We start from the raw sequence: 25,119 nt of genomic DNA, 5'->3' as shown, positions 1-25,119 counted from the left end.
TCTTTAAGAAAATTTTGGCTTGTGCCAAGGAGCCCTAGAGTTTCTCCTATTCTTTCCTGTAATGTTTTCAGGGTGTCTGCTTTGACCTTGAGGTCTTTGGTCCATTTGGAGTTGATCGTGGTGCAGGGTGATATATAAGAATCCAGCTTTAATTTTCTACAAGTGATTAACCAATTTTTCCAGCACCATTTACTGAAGAGGCTGTCTTTCTTCCATTTTATTGTTTTAGATCCCTTATTGAAGATTAGGAGGCTATAGGTCTGTGGGTTCATTTCTGGGTCTTCAGTTCTATGCCATTGGTCCTCAGATCTGTTCTTGTTCCAGTACCAAGCTGTTTTGATTACTATGGCTGTGTAGTAGAGTTTGAAGCACTGTTCTTTCTGCTAAGGATTGCTTTTGCTATTTGGGGCCTTTTATTGTTGCATTTGAATTTTTGGATTGCTTCTTCTATTTCTTTGAAGAATAAAGTTGGATTTTTGATAGTATCACATTGAATTTGTAGGCTGCCTTTGGAAGTATTACCATTTTCATGATGTTAATCCTCCCAATCCAGGAGCATGGGAGGTTTTTTTTAGTTCCTCAGTTCTGTTTTAATTTCCTTTTTCAGGTTTTTAAAGTTTTCATCATAAAGGTTCTTCTTTAGTTAAGTTAACTCCTAGGTATTTTATTTTTTGTGGGGCTATTACAAAAGAGGTTGCTTTCCTGATTTCAACCATGCTCTTCACATTGTTGACGTACAGAAAAGCCATTGATTCTTGAGGGTTAATTTTATGCCCTGTTACTTTGCCAAAGTTTCGAATGAACTTGAGTAATTTGGGAGTGGAGTCCATGAGATTTTTTTTTTTTTTTAGAGTTAGCATCCACTTTATTTATTTATTTTTTTATTGTGAAAACAAGCAGAAAAGCTCAGATAAGTTGATGTTAGGTGAAATGAACCCCAAAATAAGTATTCAAATGTTTTTTCTTTCATGTGATTGTTTCTAACATATTTATAAGATGATTTCTTTGTTGCTTTGTATGTCCATGAGATTCTTTAAATACAAGTTCATATCATACAGTTGTTTAGATCTGAGATTTCTCTGTTGAGTTTTTGCTGGGTTGATCTATCCAGCCAGGACAGATCCCCAACCATTAATGTCTTTGGATCCAAGTAAGATGTTAGCAGAAGTAGTGTTTCTTGGATAAATTTGGGTGCTCCATTATTTGGTGAGTAGATATTTAGAATTGTAATATCTTCCTGAAGGAGAGAACCCTTAATTAGTATGTAATGACCTTCTTTATCTCTTCTTGCTAATTTTAATTTGAAGTCTATTTTATCTGATATTAGAATTGCAACTCCCGCCTGTTTATGGGGGCTGTTTGCTTGGTAGATTTTATTCCAGCCTTTCACTTTCATATTATGTTAGTTTTTGTGGGCAAGGTGTGTCACTCGAAGGCAGCAGATAGAAGGATCTTGCTTTTTGATCTAACTAGACAGTCTATGTCACTTAATTGGATAGTTAAGTCCATTAATATTGAGAGTTAGGACTGAGAGGTGCTTGTTAGTTCCTGCCATGTTATCCACCTTCTTGGGGGCTGTGACAACTGGATTCTTCCGATGGTTCTTGGATTCTCAGTTTGGGTGTGGTTTCTTGGCCTTTATTGTGCAATTGTTGGTTTTCTATGTGTAGGACATCTTTAAGTATCTTTTGTAGGGATGATTTTGTGGAGATATTTTGCTTCAGTTTTTGTTTGCTATGGAAGATTTTTATTTGGTCTTCCATTATGAAGGAGAGTTTAGCTGGTACAGTATTCTTGGTTGATAGTTGTTTGTCTTTAGGGCATGGCATATATCATTCCAGGCTATTCTTGCTTTAATTGTCTGCTGAGAAATCTGAAGTTATTCTAATCGGTTTCCCTTTAAAGGTGATTGATCTTTTCTCCTTGACAGCTTTAAGGATCCTTTCATTGGTCTGAATTGATTCTGTGCGAATTATAATGTGACAGTGGGATGTCCTGTTCTGGTCTGGTGTATTTGGTGTTCTAAGGGCTTCTTGTATCTGGCTAGGCCTATCTTTTTGCATGTTTGGGAAGTTCTCTGCTAGGATCCTGTTAAATAAATTTCCTACACCATTCACTTCTGTCTCTAGGTGCTCCCTACACCCATTAGCCTCAGGTTAGGCCTTCTGGTGGTGTGTTCAAAATGTTGAATAGATCTACCATATTTCTTGGTTTTGTCTTGAGTAGTTGTCTGTTCTTTCTCTATAATATCTAGGCTGTCTTGAATCCCCGAGATTTGATCTGCTGCATGGCCCAACCTACCGTCAAGACTTTCTACTTTGTTTTTTATTTCCTTTCCTTCTAATTGATCGGCTATGATGGCTTCAAATTCTTTGTTGGAGCTTTGTTTTAGATCTTGTATGGATTTTTCTACTTCCTTAATTTGGTTTTCAGTGTTCATTCTCAAATCCCTTAGTTGATTAGTTATGGTTTCCTTGGACTCCCTTTCCTTCTGTCAGGCTCCATTCATCATTCCCTTTATTGCCTCCCTTGATTCCTTCAGTTGTCTGTTTATGGATTCTATGCATGCCTCTTGTGGTCTTTGTCTATTCGCATCCTGCTCACACAATTCCTGTTTTAATCTTTGATTTGCTTCCTCATGCTCAAGAAATTTCTGTTCTTTGGTTAGCCTCATCATGCTCTTGCTTTTCCATATCCCACTCACGCATTTCTCTATCACACTCACACAGAGTCCTTTGCAGGCTTTTAATCTTTTCATTCAGCATCTTTTCATTACCAGTATTGATTGTAGAGCATTTTTGGGACTCTTCTCTGTATTATTCATTAACTGCTGTGTCACCTGATTATCATGAGTGGGAGTTGAGGTACCTGGACTTGCCATTTTTTTTTGTGTTTTTGAGCTTTTTTTGTCCATTTAATATGAAAGCAAAATCAATTCTTTGCTAGAACACTATTTTAAGGCATGCATCAATCAGAACCCTGCAGTTGCACAGATTGTTTGATGCAATCAAAATGAGTACAGATACAATCTACTTCAACAGATACAAATAACTATGGATTAATGGACTAAGAACATCAAAGAAGGAGATAAATAGGTTTAGAGAGAATTGTGGGGAGAAAATAAGATTAGCGGACTGTGGGAAGGGAAAAGGAAAGAGGAACTAAGATTTAAATTCAGAGAGGAAAACGATAGAAGGAAAGGAGGAGAGAGATAAAGAAACAAGGACAAGTGAAAAAAATAAAAATTAAAAACTGAAATGCTTAAAAATTATGTAAGTAAAAAGAAAAAACAGAGGAAAAGAATGGAAGGAAAGGAGGTGAGAGATATTGAGAAAAGGAAAAATGAAAAAATGAAAAAAATTACAAATGAAGCACTTAAATTATATAAGTATAAAAGTAATACTAGTATTAAAGGAGTTAAGGCTGAGAGTTTGTGAATTGAGTAATCAATTTCTGAATTAAGTATGCACACAATGAAGCATAAGGTCTAATAATCAAAGACTGGTATATATTTGGGGATGAGCAGAATAGCAATTGTCTGTGTGCATATTTTCAAGGAAGGTAGAAGCAGTGCCAAATTGTGGCTGTGGCTACCTCCCAATATGATCTCTTGTAACCTAGTGCTGGGGAAAGGAAACACCAAGATTCATCAGCTGTCACATGGTCTCTGCTGTGGGAAAGCAGTTGTCAGAGTAGTTGACACTTGACACCCAAACCCACTATAGCAGCACATGACTATGAAAGAAAGGAAATCTTTCCTCTTTGTCAGATGTCCTTCCTGGTACCCTCCTACACAGTTGCTTTCTGCTACCACCTGCTGTTTGATATAGAATAAGCTCTTGGCTACCCAGAGCTGTAGGAATGGGGTTTGCTTCTGTGCTCTGACTGCTAAAACCATCTAGAATATTCTTCCACCCCAGGGAGTTTGGTAGAGAAGGGCACTGTCACTTGTTTCCCAAGTCCACTGGGATCCACTGAAGCTGTTTCTCCTCCTCTGCAATGCAGAGGAGAGATGGTTGGATGGAGGATGGGTATAGTTCCTGGCCTGAATGTCATAAGCTCCCACTGTTGTTAGTGTCTTTCCATAGATTTTGTTCAGTAAATGCCCCTCAATTGTTCATAAGCCCTTTGATTAATTTCAAGAGACTTTAAATCAATGTCTTTGCAAGTCAGGACCAGCTTAATTGATATCTCTCTAGTGGAGAGGTGTTTCTGAGTCACAATAACAGCCCGGAAATTCTGCCTCCCACAATTAAATATTTATTGAAAAAACTCCTGTCATAAAGCATGTTAAAAATACACAACAAAAACAAAACCTTACCGCACAGTGTTCTAGTGATTTAGAGCATTTCAATCTTGAGATGCAGAAAGCTAGGTTGAGTTGTTATCTTTCCTTCTGTATAGAAAGGCTGATGTGAAAGCATTTGAGGGTATATTATGACCTATAGGAAATTCTTATTTGGGACCAGTTTATTAACATGCTTAGACCACATGCTTACATGACCAGCCCCATGACTAGTTATATAGTTTGTTCCAAGAGGTACAAACCTTGATATGCTATGTCACTCTACTGGTACTTTAAAACCTTTGGCCAAGAACTCCATGTGTCATGCCCTCATTAACTTATTAGCTTATCTACTTGAAGGACTACATCCAAAGAAATCCCCCCTTTCTCTCATGTTGTTTTTTGTCTTGTGAAGTGATGGTTGGCTTCACTGGTTGAACCAGAAATGCCCCTTGGTTGTTGGAAGCTGTTTAGAGTGGACACAGGCCATGTACTTGCTATAACTTTTTTTTCAAGTATAAGTGCTCTTTGACTAGCCATCACCCAAATTCATTATGTTTTCACTTCACAATGGGGCAAAAGTGGAATATGGAAATCATAGTGTGAACTTTGATCTTTCTAAGGTTAGCTATTGGGGCTACTGTAGATCCTCTTTTGTTTTGCTGGACAGCAGCAACCAGCTCCAGCTCCCAGTCACTGATCATGAGGGTAGCAAGCAACACTCAGTGGGGCCTGCTGCTAAAGGCATGTTAGGTGCAGTTAGTGTGTTTTCTGCTTTTGGTGGATTATCAGGGATGGTAGAACATTGATATATGGTTTAGGATTAGCGTTTACCAAGTGTGTTTGTAGGCGGACAGACCCAAAAGCCAAGTTAAGATATGGGTTTACCATGTGTTAGTCAAAGGCTTAACAGTGTTAGCAACAGGCTATTGTACCCTAAAAGAACAAAAAAAATCCCACACCTATATTCCATCACTATAAAAATGATTTCCCGTTTTGTGGGTAATTGTTTTATGGCTGTCTATATGCAAATGATTCTTACATTATTAAAATTGTGTTTTAAAAGATCTTGCACCAAATTTTTAAATCCGATAAACAAGGTCAACTCTCTCTTCTTCCTCTTCTGTCTCTTCCCCTACCTCCCCTCTTGCTCTTCTCTACCCTTCTCCTCTCCTCTCCTCTCTTTGCCTCTCTTCTCTTCTTTCTGATCCTGGCATTTAAACTAAAGGCTTCACACTTGTGAGGCAGGTGCTAGGCTGCTGAGTTATGCTTCCAGCCCCTTTTTGTATTTCTAAATAGTCTCCCTTTCTGTCCAGGCTGATGATTTACCTAGTTTAGGATTTTAATCCTAGCTGGGAGGATGAGCTATACAACTCTACCCAGCTCTTTCTGTTGAGATACAATTTCATAAACTTTTCTTCTTAGGTTGACTTGGAACCATGATTCCCCCAGTCTCAGTCTCCCCCAATCTCTTGGATGATAGATGTATGATAGATGTGTATTCTTGCACCTGTTATTGGTAGGGAAGGGGTCCTGTGAAATTTTTTGCCTGCTCTGTGATCCCCCTGATCTTAGTTTATTAAGTAGGATTACGGATATGAGCCATTGGCACATGGCCTATTTATTTATTTTTAAGATAAGGTCTTACCAACTGTGACTGGCCTAGAATTCTTTATCTTTTGCCTTAGCCTGCTGAGTGCCAGATTATAGGCAGGCACCACCATGTCTGACTGGATTATGCTTTCTGTTAGTCTATATTAATTGTGCAAAGGGATTTCATTGTGATATTTCACAAATACATATATTGTACTTCAAAGAGATTAATCTTCCTCTATTGCTATTTCCCTGGACCCTCTACTCCATATTATTGAACAAGTTTCAGTGAATTCCCTTATGCCATCTTCATACATAGATGCACATAGATGTCATGTATTTCAATATAATTCATCTTCCATCATTCCCTTCTCTTCTCCCATCCCCTTTTATCCTTCTAAAGGCTCCCACATTTATAGCTATGATGTGTATGTGTTTATGCATATTAAGTCTAGATTTAAGTAAAAATATGCGACCTTTGTCCTTCTAAACCATGCTTTCTTCAAGATCATCTCTAGTTCTGCCCATTTCTCTGTCAATGACATAATCATTTTGTTGTTTTGAGGCTTGAACTCTGGGCCTGGGCACTGTCCCTCAGCTCTTCAGCTCAAGGCGAGCGCTCTACCACTTCAGTCACAGCATCACTTCTGGTTTTCTGGTGGCTAATTGGAGCAAAGAGCCTCATGGGGTGGGTGCAGGGGTGGAGGTGGAAAATGTCTCATGGACTTTCCTGCCTGAGCTGGCTTTGGAATGTGATCCTCAGATCTCAGCCTCCTGAGTAGCTATGATTACAGGTGTGAGCCCCCAGTGCCTGGCGACATAATCACTGGATCATATTAGAACAAGCTGACTATTTTTTCTTGGTGCTGGTCTTCTATCTTGAACCCACAGCCTAGGCACTATCCTTGAGCTTCTTTGCTTAAGATTACTCTATCACTCTATCACAGCTCTACTTCTGGCTTTTTGGTGGTTAATTAGAAATGAGTCTTATGACTTTTCTGTGTGGACTGACTTCAAACCACAATCCTCAGATCTCAGCCCCTTAAGTTGCTAAGATTACAAGCATGAGCCACAAGTGCCCATCTTAGAGCAAGCTGAGTTTTGACGTAGGTTGCAAAAGTGTGCTTGGAGAAAATAAAATTTCTTCAGCAAATAGTGTTGCAAAAAAAATACCCTGGATATCTATATGTAGAAGACTGAAATTAGATTTAGCTCTCTCTTGCCCTGTACCAAAATAAACTGAATGTGAATTAAGGACCTTAGGAAAACATAGGGAAAACACTGGAACTTCCTGATAGAAAACCAATAGCTCAGTACCTATAAGCAAGAATTTAATAAAAATGATATTACCTGAAACTAAAAAGCTACATTGTCCCTACATTGAAAAGATAGCATGTTGAATGGGAGAAAAATCTTTGCCCAGCTATGTGACTGATGGGATTAATAACCAAAATATAGGGAGTGTGAAACCTAAACCCACAAAGAATTAGCAATCCAATTCATAAACAGGAAAGTGAAGTAAACAGACAATTCTTTTTTTTTTTATTTTGGTCACAGACAATTCTTTTTTTTTTGGTTGGTCGTGGGGCTTGAACTCTGGGCCTGGATGCTGTCCTTGTGCTCTTCAGCTCAAGGTGAGCGCTTTACCACTTGAGCCACAGTGCCACTTCCAGTTTTCTAGTGGTTTTTATTGTAGATAAGAGTCTCATGGACTTTCCTGCCCAGGCTGGCTTTGAACTGCGATCCTCAGATCTCAGCCTCTTGGGTAGCTAAGATTACAGGCATGAGCCACTGGCGCCCAGCTAGACAATTCTTTAAAAATGTTTTTTTTTTTTATTGTTATTAGGTTAATTGTACAGAAAGGTTACAATTCCACACATCCGATTCTGTGTAAACTGCTTCTCTGACAGTGTCAGTCCTTCTTTGGTTCTTCTCTATTTTGCCCTTCTGTCCCTATCCTCAAGTTACAAGTTACAAGTATGAACAGACAATTCCGGAAAAAAGAAGTACAAAGAGTCAACAGATACATGAATAAATGCTCAACATCCCTGATCATAAAGGTAATGCAAATCAAAATGAAACTGAGATTTCATCTCATCCTAGTCAGAATAGAAATCTTGTCATCAAGGATACAAACAACAAATGCTGGCAAAGATATGAGGAGACAAGAAACCCTTTTTAGACTGTTGGCAGGAATATAAATTAGTGTGGGGAAAGCAGTATAGAGGTCCCTCAAAAAACCACACTAAAATAAATTGTATTTTTAATACATTAAGACTTCTAGTCATAGAAGTTTGGAGTAACAGAGTAAATAATCCTATTATCTAATTTATACTGAAGAGGAAACAGACCCAGAGTGGTAACCTTGCCCAAAGGGAAATATGGTCAATGGCAGAATAAGAGTTCATATTTTCTGTCTCTTAGGAGCCTCCTTACATTTTAACACATGTTATCCCAGTAAACATTAAGAGAAAGCTAAATAAGGTTTTAGTTAAGACATTGGCTTATAGCTCAGATAGTGAATTTGGGGCTTTAACTATTCGCTCCCTGATAGCTCAGGTTGCACATAGTGAGATTAAGATGATTTGTTTTCTGGAAAAGTTTAGTTGTCCGGGATAGAAACAAAAGGGCGGCCACATCCTCAAAGCACAAGTGAAGCATGTGGAGGCAGGCTTCTGTGGGGCCCCAGACTACTGGGGCTCTGAACCTCATTAATTTGACACTCTTTGCTGGTATGATAATAGAACCCTGGCCTAGTCAATTACAAGCTTGCACATCTCTCAGCTTGTCCCTCTTGCCCCTCTTTCTTAGGTGTGGAAATAGAAATAAATGCCTCATTGAAGGGAGACACCTTCAGATTCATTTTCCCCTCGTGCTCAGAAAAGAGAAGCAGATCTTAGCCCAAATAAGTAAAAGTGACTTTATTCACTTAAAGTAGAAAAACTCTCAAATGCAACAGATGGGAGATTTAAAGACAGGTGAACTAGCTTTGTTTGTTTCTTTCTTTCTTTTTCTTTTTTTCTTTTTTGCCAGTTCTGGGCTTGAACTTGAAGCCTAAGCTCTGTCCCTGAGCTGTTTGCTCAAGGCTAAGTGCTCTACCATTTGAGCTCCACTTCTGGCTTTTTGATAGTTAGAGGTAGGAGTCTAACTGATTTTCCTGGGCTGGTCTTGAACTGTTGAACTGTATTCCCTCGGATCTCAGCCTCTTGAGTAGGTAGGATTACAGGTATGAGCCACTGGCACACAGCTTCTTTCATTTATTTTATGGAGTTTTTTTTTTCTGTTTCTACATGTGAAGAAAGGAACATAGTTTCTGTTATGCTGGGAAATAGTAGATCACTAAATGGCACCAATTCCAATGCTTTAAAAATAACTATTGTATGGAATAGTTTTATTGCTAAGTGATATTCACATTCACATAATTTTTTCTTCTAGAATGCAAATTGTAGTCTCATTCATTTTCTGTGTGGGGAAAGGGCTATAGTGAAAATAGAATTGATAAAAATGAAACCTTCTATTCTAATGTTGCTGCACAGTGGGGATCTCAAATGTTTCTCTCAGTTTTATAAAGAGCTCTAGGATTCCTTATGTAAGCAACAAACCTTATGTTGGGTTTATTTTAGCAAGACACAGCTTCTGCTGTGAAAGTAAAGAATCCATTGGTAATTTTTTTTTATCCATATGCTATCCTTTTAAAACTCCAGAGTTACATTTTGATTTTAATTCATTGTTTCCTTCATTCCTAGTGCTTGAGAAATCCAACTTCTCTACTTGTCATGTTTTTAGCGTACGCTAATTGTTCACAGGTGTTTCACTATGGTGCTTCACCATGCATATACGATATTTAATCAGTGATACCTTGCTTCTTCTTTCTATTTTAGAGGTTTTCATATTTTGGTTTTATATGCTTTGATATTATTCATATCCCACTTGACCCTCTTCTTTTACTCACATTCACACTGGCTCCCTTCCCAAAATGTACCATGTGTACATTCATGTCATTTATATATATATATATATATATATATATATATATATATATATAGGCACATGTGTGTATGTTTGAGGTCTAGATTCTGGCTATGAGAAAAAATATATTTCTGAATCTCTTAGCATGAGGATCTTCAGTTCCATCCATTTTCCTACAAAGAATATAATTTTGTTCTTATTTATAGTTGAATCCATTGTATTTTAAATACATTTTTATTGTAAAAATACTGTACAGAGGGGTTACAGTTACATGAGTAAGGTAATAAGTATATTTCCTATTGAGCATTGTTACTTCCTCCTTTGTTTTCCCCCTACCATCCCTTCCCTCCTACCTCCACAACTAGCCCTTCCCTGGCCCCCCCCAAGTCCTGAAGTTCATTTTCAACATAGTGTCTTATACATTTCATTGTTACAATGAATCAAACTGTATTCCTATTTAAGCATTTTGTTTTCCTTTCCCCTCTCCAAATTAGAAAAATGTATATACAAGATGCAGGGGACTGACATCAAATACAGTGAAAACAGGGGTTATACTGTGGGGGAGGAACATTCAAAGAAACAAAAAAAAATCACATCGTACATTATAAATACGTTAGAAAAAATAGCAAGAAAGAAAAAAAAGATATTTGTGTCCCTATCTTGGGGTTCATTTCGCTTAGCATTATCTTATATGGTCGTATGTACATAGCTTTGACATTTTCTGCTTGTCCTACATATGTACTAGTTATTGCAAATAAGGGAAACCATGGAGCCTATGTTTCTTTGGGCCTGGCTTACTTCACTTAATATATTTTTTTCCAAGTCTTTCCATTTCCTAACAAATGGGACAATGTCATTCTTTCTAATGGAGGCATAGAATTCAAGTATATATATAGATATACTTTTTGATTCAAGATTTAAAAAAAAACACTTTTTCACCTAATTGCCTGGCTGTGTCCTCCAGTATAATTTTGAAACAGACAAGCGATTTCACATAAATACTTCTCATCAAATTTAGTGTGGCAGTGGCATTTGATCTTTTAAGTGTCATTGGAGTTGAGTTTTTTTTTTTTTTTAGTAGATCTTCTTTGTTAAGTTGAGGGAATTCCCTTCTATTCTTAGTTTATTTATGTTTATTTATTTGTTGTTTTGAAGTACTGCAATTTGAACCCCAGGACTCTTATATGCTATGGAAGGTTTTTTTTTTGTTGTTGTTGTTCTTACTATTTACCTATAATCTCAGTCTCCTGCCCCTCCCTTGTGAGGTAGCACTAGAATTTGAAAATAGAATCTCTTAGCTTTCTATTCAGGCATTATATCACAGAGTGACACCCCTTGCCCCATTTCTCTTGCTTCTTGTCTGAGTGCATCCCTGGACTATTATCCTCCTATTTTAGGCTTTCTGTAGTTGTTGAGATGGTATGTGTCACTGAATCTAGAAATGGGTTGAGAAGGAGTAGTGCAAACTTTTCTTCCTAGACTGCACTTGAACTATGTTCTCAGCCTCCCAAGTAGCTAGGATTACAGTCATGAGCACTAGTATCTGGCTTTTATTTATTTATTTTTTGTTGGTTTAGGGGTTCGAACTCAGGGCCTGAGTGCTGTCCCTGGGCTCTTTTGCTCAAGGCTAGCACTCTTCCACTTTGGTGGTTAACTGGAGATCAGAGTCTCATGGACTTTTCTGTCTGGGCTGGCTTTAAATCATGATCCTCAGATCTCAGCCTCCTGAATAGCTAGGATTATAGGTATGAGCCAGCAGCTCTGGGATCTGGCTTTTATTATTATTATTATTATTTTTAAATTGAAGTAGTGTCTTGGTAAGTTGCCCAAGTGGCCTCAAATATGTGATCTGCCTATCTCTTGGATAGCTAGGGTGATAGTCATATATGATTATGATCATGAGAATTGATTTATTTATTGCTCATGAAGAATTTTGTCAATTATTTCTATTTTAATGAGCATTTTGTTTTTGTTTATTGTTTATTCTATTCCTGGTATGTAGTTGCATTTCTGGAATAAATCTTACTGAGTTAAGGTTTAGAATCCTTACTTGTTACAGGTTTAGAATCCTTACTTGTTACAGGTTTATTCAGATTTTCTATTTCTTCATAATTCTGCTTCTGTTGTTTGTGTTTAAACTTCATACCACTTACAAACAAAAAATATCTTACCTTACACGGTAGTTATAAATCATAATAATGTAAGGAACACTGGTGAATCCCTACTGTTCTATTCAACAATAGAACATTAAAAATATTTCAGCTACCATTAATTCCTATCCCTCTGTCAATCTCTACCTTCCTGTTTCATCTGTGCTATAAAGCAATTGTTACGTACAAACTTGTCCTTATTATGGAATTGTTTCATTATAGTCTCATCATAAACCCCTGTATATCTGTATGTATAAGTTTGCCCATGATAGTTGTGTTTTGAGGGTGTTTTTTTTGTGGCACTCCAGTGTGAACACAGGACCTCAGACTTGCTAAGCAGTTACTCTACCACTTGATTCATGTGCCCATGTTCTTTTTTGTTTTATTTTTCAGATAAGGTCTTGTGTTTTTTTCATGGCACCAACACTGAACAACAATCCTCTTATCTAGGCATTTTATATAGTTGCTGGAATTGCAGCTATGGACCACTACACCAGTTTATTTGTCGAGATGAGATCTTGATAGCGTATTCCTAGGCTAATCTTGAACTGTGATCCTATCTAACCTTCCAATCTCTGCTGCAATTACAACTGAGAGCCACTGTGGGTAGGTCTCTGTTTGAGATTTTTAAAGATAGTATCAGGTAGTGTTTATTGGGACATGGAGGTTGTTTTCCCTTAGCTAAGCATTAATTTTTTATTTTGTTGTATTTTTTTGGTGCCAGTAATAGGGCTTGAACTGTCCCTGAGCTTTTGTGCTCAGGGTTAGGGCTCTATCACTTGAGCCACAACTTCATTTCCAGGTTTTTTAGTAGTTAACTGAAGACAAGAGTCACAGGGACTTTGCTGTCTGGGATGGCTTTGAACTGTGGTCCTCAGATCTCAGCCTCCTAAGTAGGTAGAATTACAGGTGTAGGCACTGGTGCCTGGCCTAAACACTGATCTTATTATGGTGTACCTACCATGGGCTAGGAATGTGGTTTAGTGGTAGAGTGCTTGCTTAGTATGTATGAAGTCCTGGGTTCAATTCCCCAGTACTATATAAACAGAAAAAGCTGGAAGTGGCACTGTGGCTCGAGTGGTAGAGTGCTAGTTTTGAGCAAAAGTAGCCCAAGGACAGTGCCCAGGCCCTGAGTTCAAGTCCCAGGACTGGCAAAAAAACCCCTAAAACAATAACAACCAAAAAGTACCTATTTTTGTTGGTTCAGGCAACTCTATTCATGTATTTTCAGTATACTAAGATGCCATAATTTTATATGATCTCAGTTAATGGATGTTTGTTATATTGTATTTTCTATGTCATTTAAGAACTTTTCCCTTGGCTCGGGAACCAGGCTCAGGTGGTAGAATACTTGCCTAACATGCATTAGGCCCTGGATTTAATCCCAGCACTACAAAAAAGAAGAAAGAACTTTTATTTATTTATTTATTTTTTTTAGCAAATAATTTTTCTTTTCTTTTTTTCTTTTTGGTTGGTCATGGGGCCTGAACTCTGGGCCTGGGCGCTGTCCCTCAGCTCTTCAGCTCAAGGCTAGCGCTCTACCACTTTGAGCCAGAGCTCCACTTCTGTCTTTTTTTCTTCTTCTTCTGCTTATGTGGTGCTGAGGAATCAAACCCAGGGCCTCATGTATGCAAGGCAAGCCACCACCGAGCCACATTCCCAGCCCCAATAATTTTTCTTTAATGTTTAAAAAGCACACGAAGAAATGTTCATCATCCCTGGCTGTAAAGGAAATGCAAATAAAAACAACCCTGAGATACCACCTTACCCCGGTCAGAATGGCCCACATTCTAAATTTAGCCAACGACAAATGCTGGAGGGGATGCGGAGAAAGAGGAAGCCTATTGCACTGCTGGTGGGAATGTAAACGAATACAACCACTTTGGAAAGCAGTCTGGAGGTACCTCAGAAAGTTAAATATAGACCTCCCCTATGACACAGCCATACCACTTCTAGGCATCTACCCTGAGCAATAGGAACCAGCATACAAGGACACATGCACCTAGAGGTTCATTGCAGCACTGTTCACAATAGCCAAGATAAGGAAGCAACCCAGATGCCCCACTACAGATGAATGGATCAAAAAATTGTGGTACCTATATGTAATGGAATATTATGCAGCCATTAGAAAGGACAAAATAATGGCATTTACAGGGAAATGGATAGAACTAGAAAAAATCATTTTGAGTGAGGAAAGCCAAGAGCAAAAAGACAAAGAACACATGGTCTCCCTGACATGTGGATGTTAAATACAAAATGTAAGGAGATATAATAAACAGGACTCGAGAAACAAAGAACCTCCACTCATCTTGTTGTATCATTTCTAAGTGACCCCATGCTGCTGACCACATATATAATAATATGTGCACATTTGAGGGAAACTAGGAGGAGGACACAGAATCAGAGGGAAACAGGAAAACATACAACAGAGGGGCCCATCAGCTGCACTGTACATTGATGAAAACAAACTAAGCAACTCAAAGGCAGCAATGGGAGGGAGGGAATGAGAGGGATAGAGGGAACAGCTAACACGAAGAAAAGGAAAGAATGTACATATCACCGGATGTGGAAGAAATAGCTGCATTGTCAAAGCTCAGAGAATTCAAAACTTTATAGATCATGATAATGATGTGTTTGTGACTTTAAGTATCACTACTGCACAATGCTGTGAAGTTTCTGAAATTTATGTAATCACTTAATCACAATAAAAAATTAAAAACAACAGTAACAAAGGAAAAACCACATCTAATGACATTATTTTTCTTTAATGAAAAAATTCTTTTTAGAGTTTATTGCAGGAGTATTTTGTTCCTTTAATGTTTTGGGTGTTTATAAAGGTGAATGTTTAGTATCAAATACAAATTCTGGATATATTGAAATGATTTGCATGCAGATATTTATAAAATTAATAAAAACCATATTATAAAATTTTTAAAAATTATGCAGTAGCAATGGTGATACTCACAAGACAATATGTTAGAAATGAACTTTACAACTGGGGATGGGGAGGAGTTGGGGATGAGGGAAAGTGGGAGAAAAACAAGGAGGGGAAGAATATGTTCAACAAAAAAATGTACTCATCACCTTACATATGTAACTGTAACTCCTGTACATGACCTTGTAAATAAAATCAAATTAATAAAAGAAAAAGCTACAAAAAAGAGAATGAATGTGTAGAATTCCTCCATTTCACATGATGGAGATTAGATTGCTTAGCTTGTGAATAAGAAATTACTGTATAATGAAAAAAATATAATGAAAATTTTTAAGTGAAAACTTTAGCAGTACTTTTACTTCTCAGACATATTATGTGAGATAACAATTCTTATAACTTCTGTAAATCATCTACCTTTCATTCATTTCCTCTTTCATGCTACATCTTAAATGTCATTTTTGCCGGAAAATATTCTTTTTTTTTTTAAATTGTGAAAATACCATACAGAGGGGGTTACAATTACATGGGCAAGGTAATGAGTACATTTCTTATCAAGCATTGTTGCCTCCTGCTTTGTTTCCCCTTCCTATATCTTCCCATCTACACACTGCTCCCCAGACCCCCCCCCCCCCCCCCGCCCCCGGGCCAAAGTTGTAAAGTTCATTTTTCGACATAACGTCTTTTACATTTATAAGATATTTCTTTGTTGCTTTGTATGTCCAGAAAATATTCTTGACTACCCCATGTGATGGCAGATGGTTCGAAACCCTGCCACCTTTTTCCATACTTCTGTGTGTTTCTCCTTGACAGAACTCTTACATTTACCCGAATGACAGTAGAAAACTGTCAAAGACAAAGAAATTGTTTTTCTAGGTTACTGCTTACCCACAGGTCAATTTGAAATGGTAGACAATATGTAGTATTTTATCCTTGCAACCCAGCCCAGGGCCTGGCTAGTAGAGAGAGAATTTAGTAAAATTTTATTGAATAGAGGGAGAAATTTCTAACCTCACCCAAACTATCAATAAGGGCAACTATTTGTTGGTTAATGGAACTGTAATATTTTCCCCTTGGATTTGGTGCTTTAATATTGTTACCTGTCAAAAACAAAGATCAGAAAAAATTGAACAAACTGGACTTTCAGGTTCTCCTTGTTTCCCATTGTGTGTGTGTGTGTGTGTGTGTGTGTGTGTGAGAGAGAGAGAGAGAGAGAGAGAGAGAGAGAGAGAGAGAGAAAACCCACAAAGACAGCTTGTGATTTTTGCCATTAATCTGCCAGGCCAACCAGCAATAATTGCTGTAAGAATTTTGTCCATGAATATTTCTTGTTAATTTCCCAGGAGTCAAACCAGCTGCTCCCCTCCTTTTAACAAAAAAAGATAGTGAGCAGGTGGAAATTAGCATACTCATAATGATTGTCTGAAAACTATTATTTACTTGAATTTGAGATGGAAGAGGAAGTCAGAAACAAAATGCATGAGTATTTAAATCTTCAAAGGATTTTTTAATAGGCAGCATGAATAAATAAAGCAAAGGCTGAAGAATATGTTTGGTCTATGAAAACCCTTCCTCATTCCACTTAAAACATGTGAAAGATCTTTCCATGGTGAACTGTAAGGTATCTGACTGCCTAACGGTTCACACAATGGAACAACCTTTGTTTAGCCAGGTTGTCCCCATAATCTCCCTTCTTGCATCTCAGATAGTTTCTTGGAGATCATTTTGCTTTTCCCTGAATTGTATCCTTTTAAACAGCCATTTGGGTCTCCTGGGATCAATCTCTTGGTCTGACTTCTAAATATGTCTGTAGTGGTTAATTCTGTGTGTCAACTTGGCTGGGTCATGAGTCTCAGATGCCTGGTTAGACACATGTGGTTGCTGCTTTGAAGGTGTTCTATGAGCAGCACATTGAAGTCAATAGACAAAGTGAAGCACATTATTCCAGGAAAAAAAGGAAATACTGCCTTAGGCCAAAAATATCAGTATCAGTCTCAGAGAGAAGACTCTCCATGTCCTCCTAGCAGGCACAATCACAGGACTCTTTCTCTCCAGCCATGAGTTACTTAACAATGGAAATACAGGAGAGTTCCGGGAAGATGGCGGAGGAGAAGCTGGAATCTGAACAAGCTCTTGCATAGAAAACAGTTTCAGAGTTCCAGTGAACAGTCCCAAGCCAGAGAATCACACCAAGTGTGCCATCACAGGACAGAGAGTTAGTCAAGAGAGGGGAAGCCAAGCAGACACATCTGAGCAGCTGCCGCTGCGGCGGCAGGGTCGCAGCGGCGACCACTGCCGCGGAGGCATACCTGAGACGCAGTCCGGGACGAAGGAGCCAGACGCAGCGGACGAGCGGATTCTACTCAACACCAGCAAGAACCGACAAGGAGCGGACAACTTCATCCTGCACTTTGCAGACCAGAGACGACCCGGGATCCAAGACTCCGCGTGAGTAGAAGCCCAATTTCCTCACTCCTTCCCAGGGAGCAGAGGAGGGAAGGCCACCCCTTCCCCCCCAGCACCGGTGATCTCCATCTTGGATACCTACAAAGCTCGGAGGAGCGGCTAGCTCCAGCTCAGGCATTGGAATAAAACGAGTCATTTAGCAGGTCACAAGAACTTAACGGCGAAGTGACCTCACAGACTCAGTTCCATCCAGGGAAAAGTCACCCAGCTCAGGCGCCAGCCATTGGAGTGGCTCTCCTCACCGGGTAACCAGAGCCAGAGGCTGCCCCGCCCTCTAGCAGCCACCACAATCAATTGAAAAACAGAAACCCTGAGAATGGCTCCAGGCTGGGTGCTGTGAGTTTTTTTTTCACAAAATAGCCCCAGGGAAAAGCTACTGTTCGTTGAAAGGCCTCAACTCTACCCAGAACCTAGCCTCATCACTGCATCCCCCTCTTTTGTGATTCTCAAAGCAGATCACCCTCCCAGTAAACTAACCTGGGAGGGGGATCTCAAAATCTTGGGTAAAGCAGAGCATTTTTCTGCCTGTTCCAACAAACTGACTTAAGAAACCAATCAAACCACAGGACCTCAAGCTGACCAGAGACTCCAACCAGACTCTGATTACAGACAAAAGGGAGATACAGGACTCTTCCCACCCCTCCCAAAAAAAAAAAAAAAAAAATCAAAGAACTTTTTTTTTCTTCTTCTTCTTTTCTTTTTTTTCTTTTTCTTGTTTTGTTTTTTTTCATTTTTTTGTTACCTTATATATATATAAAATTTTTTTTTGCTTTTCTAAAACTTTTATTAATCTTTAATTTTTGCCTCTTCTGAAAAAATAATTGTTTTCCATTAACTTTTTTTTTTTCTCCTCTTATAATTTTTATTTTAGGAATATGTGAATGTGTGTTTTCTTTTCTTTTCTTGTCTTCTTTCTCTTTTTCTTTCATTCTTAATTATCTTTTTGTTTTTTTTTTCTAGCTCTACTGAACTTCTGATCTTTTCTTCTCACTTTCCTATCCTTTCCATCTTTTCCTCTTTGTTCATCTTTATGTGACTTAACTCTTGTCCTGCACATCCTCAGATAAACCCGTAGTTAACCAGTAGACCCTATCCCCCATTGTGTACACACTTAATCCACAAACTTATTACTCAATTCAAAACCTCTGAGACTTAAATTCATTAATAGCAGTACTACCTCTTTATACCTATATAATATTTTAAGCATTTTTTTAAAGTTTTTCTCATCTCCTCTATGTCCCTCCCTTTCTCTCAACATATTCATATTCCTCTATAAATAGATGGTCTTTTAATCTCTAAAATAACATTAATTTTTACGTTTCTATTTTATTTTCTGGTCTCTTTTCATTCCCCTTTCCCTTTCTTCTTTTTCTCTCTCTCTCTACTTACATCCTACCCAACCTATTTCCTGCATTGTGATTAGGACATAGTTAACTCTCCCTGTGCCTCCCCACACCAATCTATTCCTATTTTTTACCCACATCTCTCCCTAACCCTAATAATTTCTGGTTTTCCAAATTCTTCTCTGCGGTTCGAAGTCCTTTAACATAAAGTTGTTTGATGTCGAATAGATGTATCTGTTGAACTAGATTGTATCTGTAGACTATTGACTGTACAAATGCAAACTTTGGTTGATGGTTGCCTTAAGATAGTGTTCTAGCACAAAACTGGTGCTATCTTCATCTCAAATGGGCAGAGTAAGCCAGAAAAACACAAGAAAAATGGCAAATTCGGGTATCTCAATTCCCAATCCTGATAATCAGGGGTTAGAACAGATAATGAATAATCCAGAGGAGAGTTCCCAAACAGCTCTACAAACACTGGTGGCAAACATGATAAATGAAAAGTTTGACAACGTACAAAGGACTCTGTATGAGCGTGATAGGGAGAGAGAGGAGGCATCCCAGAAGTTTATACAGGAATATCATAAGCGTGAGGAAGCTACTCAAAAACTGATACAGGATTTGCGTGAACAACTTGAGAATACTCAAAGAGAAAGAGAGGAATGGCGTGAGCAGGCTGAGAACACTCAAAGAGATCTGCAGGAATCCCACGAACGGGAGGAAGCTAATCAAAGAGTAATACAGGAATTGAGAGACCAGGTAGAGAACACACAAAAATCACTAAAGGCATTCATGGAATCCATTAACAAAGAGCTGAAGGAAGTCAGGGAGACCACAAAGGGAATGCTGAATGGAACCCAACAGAAGGAATGGGAGCCCAAAGAAATCATAACCAATCAACTAAGTGATTTGAGGACAAACACTGAACACCAAATTAAGGAAGTAAAGAAATTCATACAAGACCTAAAACAGAGCTTCAACAAAGAACTTGAAGCCATCAAAGCTGACCAACTAGAAGGAAAAGAGATAAAAAACAAAGTAGAGAGTCTTGACAGCAGGTTAGACCATGCAGAAGATCGAATCTCAGGGATTAAAGACAGCCTAGATATTATAGAGAAAGAACATACAACCATCCAAGACAAGTCCAAGAAATATGATAGATCTATCCAACACCTGGAAGACACCATCAGAAGGCCTAATCTAAGGATAATGGGTGTAGAGGAGCACCTAGAAACAGAAGTTAATGGTCTAGGAAATCTGTTTAACAGGATCCTAGCAGAGAACTTCCCAAACATGCAAAAAGATAGGCCTGTCCAGATACAAGAAGCATTTGGAACCCCAAATAGACCAGACCAGAATAGGACATCCCACCGCCACATTATAATCCACACAGGATCAACTCAGAACAAGGAAAAGATCCTTAAAGCTGTCAGAGAGAAAAGGGTAATCACTTATAAAGGGAAACCAATTAGAATCACCTCAGATTTCTCAGCAGAGACAATCAAAGCAAGAAGAGCCTGGAATGATGTATGCCATGCCCTAAAAACAAACAACTATCAACCAAGAATACTGTACCCAGCTAAACTCTCCTTCATAACTGAAGGCCAAATAAAAACCTTCCATAGCAAAGAAAAATTGAAACAATACATCTCCACCAAACCAGCCCTACAAAAGATTCTTAAAGATGTCCTACACATAGAAAACCAACAAGACCGCAATAAAGGCCAAGAAACTGCACCCAAACTGAGAATCCAAGAACCATAGGAAGAACCCAGTTTTCGCAGCCCCCAAGAAGGTAGATAACATGGCAGGAACTCCCAAATACCTCTCAGTCCTATCTCTTAATGTTAACGGACTGAACTCTCCAATTAAGCGACATAGACTGTCTAGTTGGATTAAAAAACAAGACCCTTCTATCTGCTGCCTGCAGGAGTCACATCTTGCCTGTAAAAACAAACACATTTTCAATGTTAAAGGCTGGAACAAAATCTACCAAGCAAACGGCCCCCATAAACAGGCGGGAGTTGCAATCCTAATATCAGATAAAATAGACTTCAAATTAAAATTCGTGAAAAGAGATAAAGAAGGTCGCTACATACTAATTAAAGGATCTCTCCTTCAGGAGGATATTACAATACTAAATATCTATTCGCCAAACAATGGAGCACCCAAATTTATCAAAGAAACACTACTTTCCCTCAAATCCCATATAGATCCAAAGACATTAATTGTTGGGGATTTTAACACACCACTCTCCCCACTAGATAGATCAACTCGGCAAAAACTCAACAGAGAAACCGCAGACCTAAACAGCTGCATAGATCAACTAGACTTAACAGACATTTACCGAACATTTCACCCAGCAGCATCAGAATACACGTTTTTCTCAGCAGCACATGGAACGTTTTCTAAAATAGACCACATTTTAGGCCACAAAGCAAACTTGTCTAAATTCAGAAACATTGAAGTTATACCTTGCATTCTCTCTGACCACAAGGGAATAAAGTTAGAACTCAACACCAAAAGCCACCAAAGAAAGTCCGGTATCACATGGAGGCTGAACAGCACACTGCTGAATCATGAGTGGGTCATGGAAGAGATTAGAAAGGAAATTCAAATGTTCATGCTATTCAACAAAAATGAACACACAAAATACCAGCTCCTCTGGGACACAGCAAAGGCAGTACTCAGAGGCAAGTTTATAGCTCTGAGCTCCTACATCAACAAATTGGAGAGATCTGAAACTAACAATTTAATGACACATCTAAACCTCCTTGAAAAAGAGCAGCAACATAAACCCCAATCCAGTAGACGGAAAGAAATAATCAAAATTAAATCAGAATTAAATGAATTAGAATCCAAAAAAACTATAGAAAGAATCAACAAAACAAAGAGTTGGTTCTTCGAAAAACTTAACAAAATTGACAGACCCTTAGCAAATCTTATCAGAAAAAGAAGAGAACACACCCAAATTAATAAACTCAGAGATGAGAATGGAAACATCACCACGGAAACAACCAAGATTCAGAACATTATAAGGGAATACTTCTCAAAACTTTATGCTAATAAGTTCGAGAACTTGACAGAAATGGACCTCTTCCTAGCAAATATTGACATGCCAAAACTAAACCAAGATGAGGCAAACTATCTTAACAGGCCCATATCAAGCATTGAAATAGAAACAGCAATAAGAGACCTCCCAGCTAAGAAAAGTCCAGGACCAGATGGTTTCACAGCGGAATTTTACAAGGCCTTCAAAGCAGAGCTCACACCAATTCTCCTCCAACTCTTCAATGAAATTGGAAGAGAAAGCTCACTACCGAACACATTCTATGAAGCCATCATAACCCTCATCCCAAAACCAGGCAGGGACTCATCAAAGAAAGAGAACTATAGACCCATTTCTTTGATGAACATTGATGCAAAACTTCTCAACAAAATTTTGGCCAACCGACTTCAACAATTCATCCAAAAAATCATACACCACGATCAAACAGGATTCATTTCAGGGATGCAAAGCTGGTTCAATATACGCAAATCAATTAATATTATTCATCACATCAACAGGAGCAAGAATAAGAACCACATGGTTATCTCAATAGACGCAGAAAAAGCATTCGACAAGATCCAACACCCCTTTATGATGAAGGTTTTGGAAAAATTAGGAATCCATGGAACATTCCTCAATACAATAAAGTCTGTATATGACAAACCTACAGCCAGCATTATACTCAATGGTGAAAAACTAAAGCCATTTCCTCTTAACTCAGGAACAAGACAAGGATGCCCACTCTCTCCACTCCTCTTCAATCTAGTATTAGAATGCCTAGCTACAGCAAGAAGACAAGATGCAGACATAAAGGGGATCCAAATAGGGAAAGAAGAAATAAAACTCTCCCTCTTTGCAGATGACATGATCTTGTATTTAAAGAATCCCATAGACTCCACTCCCAAATTACTCAAGCTGATTCAAAACTTTGGCAAAGTAGCAGGTTATAAAATTAACCCCCCAAAATCAATGGCTTTTCTGTATGCCAACAATGAGAAAAGTGTGGCTGAAATTAGGAAAGCAACTCCATTTGTAATAGCCCCACAAAAAATAAAATACCTCGGAATTAACTTAACTAAAGAAGTGAAGGACCTCTATGATGAAAACTTTAAAATCTTGAAAAAGGAAATCAACACAGAACTTAAAAAATGGCAAAACCTCCCATGCTCCTGGATTGGAGGGATTAACATCGTGAAAATGGCAATACTTCCCAAGGCTATCTACAAATTCAACGCAATACCTATCAAAATTCCACCCTCATTCTTCAAGGAAATAGAAGAGGCAATCCAAAAATTCATATGGAACAATAAAAGACCCCGAATAGCAAAAACGCTCCTCAACGGAAAGAACACTGCTGGAGGAATATCAATACCAAATTTCAAACTCTACTATAAAGCCATAGTAATCAAAACAGCTTGGTATTGGCATAAGAACAGACCTCAGGACCAATGGAATAGAATTGAAAACCCAGAAATGAACCTACAGACCTATAGCCATCTAATCTTCGATAAGGGAGCTAAAACAATAGAATGGAAGACAGACAGCCTCTTCAGTAAATGGTGCTGGCAAAACTGGTTAACTACATGTAGAAAACTAAAGCTAGATCCTTATATATCACCCTGCACCAGAATCAACTCCAAATGGATCAAAGACCTTGAAGTCAAAGCAGACACTCTGAAAACATTACAGGATGGAATAGGAGAAACCCTGGGTCTCCTTGGCTCAGGCCGAAATTTTCTGAATAGAGACCCGGAAACACAACAAATCAAAGAAAGGCTGGACAAATGGGATTGTATAAGGTTGCAGAGCTTCTGCAAGGCAAATGACATAGCTAGCAAGATCAATAGAAAGCCCACGGACTGGGAGAAGATCTTTACTAGCCATACAATGGACAAGGGTCTCATATCTAAAATATACTTGGAACTCAAAAAATTAAACCACCCAACAACAAATCCTCAAAGAAACAACTGCCCAATAAGTAAGTGGGCGAAAGACTTAAAGAGAAGCTTCTCTGAAGAAGAAAGAAGGATGGCCAATAGACACATGAAGAAATGTTCAACATCCCTAGCCATAAAAGAAATGCAAATCAAAACAACATTGAGATATCACCTCACTCCAGTTAGAACAGCAAAAATCAAGAACTCTAACAACAACAGATGCTGGAGGGGATGTGGACAGAAAGGAACCTTACTTCATTGTTGGTGGGAATGTAAACTTGTTCAACCACTTTGGAAAGCAGTATGGAGGTTCCTCAAAAGACTCCACATAGAACTCCCCAATGACCCAGCAATCCCACTTTTGGGCATTTACCCAAATGATCACAAACAAGGCCACACTAAAGCTACCAGCACAACTATGTTTATTGCAGCATTATTTACCATAGCTAAGACATGGAACCAACCCAGATGCCCCTCACTAGATGAATGGATCAAGAAGATGTGGTATATATACACAATGGAATTCTATGCCTCCATCAGAAAGAATGACATTTCCCCATTTGTTAGGAAATGGAAAGGCTTGGAAAAAATTATATTAAGTGAAGTAAGCCAGGCCCAAAGAAACATAGGTCCCATGGTTTCCCTTATTTGCAATATCTAGTATAGGTATGAGTCAAGCGGAAAAAGTCAGATAATGTGATGTTAGGAAAACGAAACCTCAAATATGTATTTTAATGTTTTTGTTTCTTTCATGCATGTGTTTCTAACGCATTTATAAGATTATTTCTTTATTGCTTTGTATGTCCCTCCCCCACAGTGTAACCCCCGCTTTCACTATATTTGATGTCACTATAACATGTGGAGGAGATGGGGACAAACAAGTCGTTTAAGGATTCAGGTGGACCTGTTGCAACAATGAGAAGTACAAAATGTCATGTCAAAACCAGCTTTACAATGTCGGTGGGGGGGGGGGGGGTGGGGTGGGGGGGTATGATTGGGTGGGAGGGAGGGGGGAGGCTGGGAAGGGAGGTGAAGGGTAAACAAAGGAGGAGGCTGCAATGCTTGGTAAGAAATGTACGCATTATCCTGCCCATGTAATTGTAACCCCTCTGTACAGTATGTTCTCAAATAAAATAAAATAAAATTAAAAAAAAAAAAAAAAAGAAATGTACTCATTACCTTACTCATGTAATTGCAACCCCTCTGTAAGGATCTTTACAATAAAATAAAATTAAAAAAGTAAAAAAAAAAAAAACAATGGAAATACATTCCAAGAAAAACATTATGAAGTGATTTTGTTTTTAAAATTTTAAATCTGCATACATTAATAATATGAGGGTTTGTTTTTGTGATGCTTCTGCTGTACATGTATGGCATGTACTTTGAACAATTTCA

This window comes from Dipodomys spectabilis, unplaced genomic scaffold (assembly GCF_019054845.1).
Source record: "Dipodomys spectabilis isolate Male_0828 unplaced genomic scaffold, ASM1905484v1 ptg000024l, whole genome shotgun sequence".
NCBI classification, from domain to species: Eukaryota; Metazoa; Chordata; class Mammalia; order Rodentia; family Heteromyidae; genus Dipodomys; species Dipodomys spectabilis.
This window is presented reverse-complemented; position numbering follows the sequence as displayed.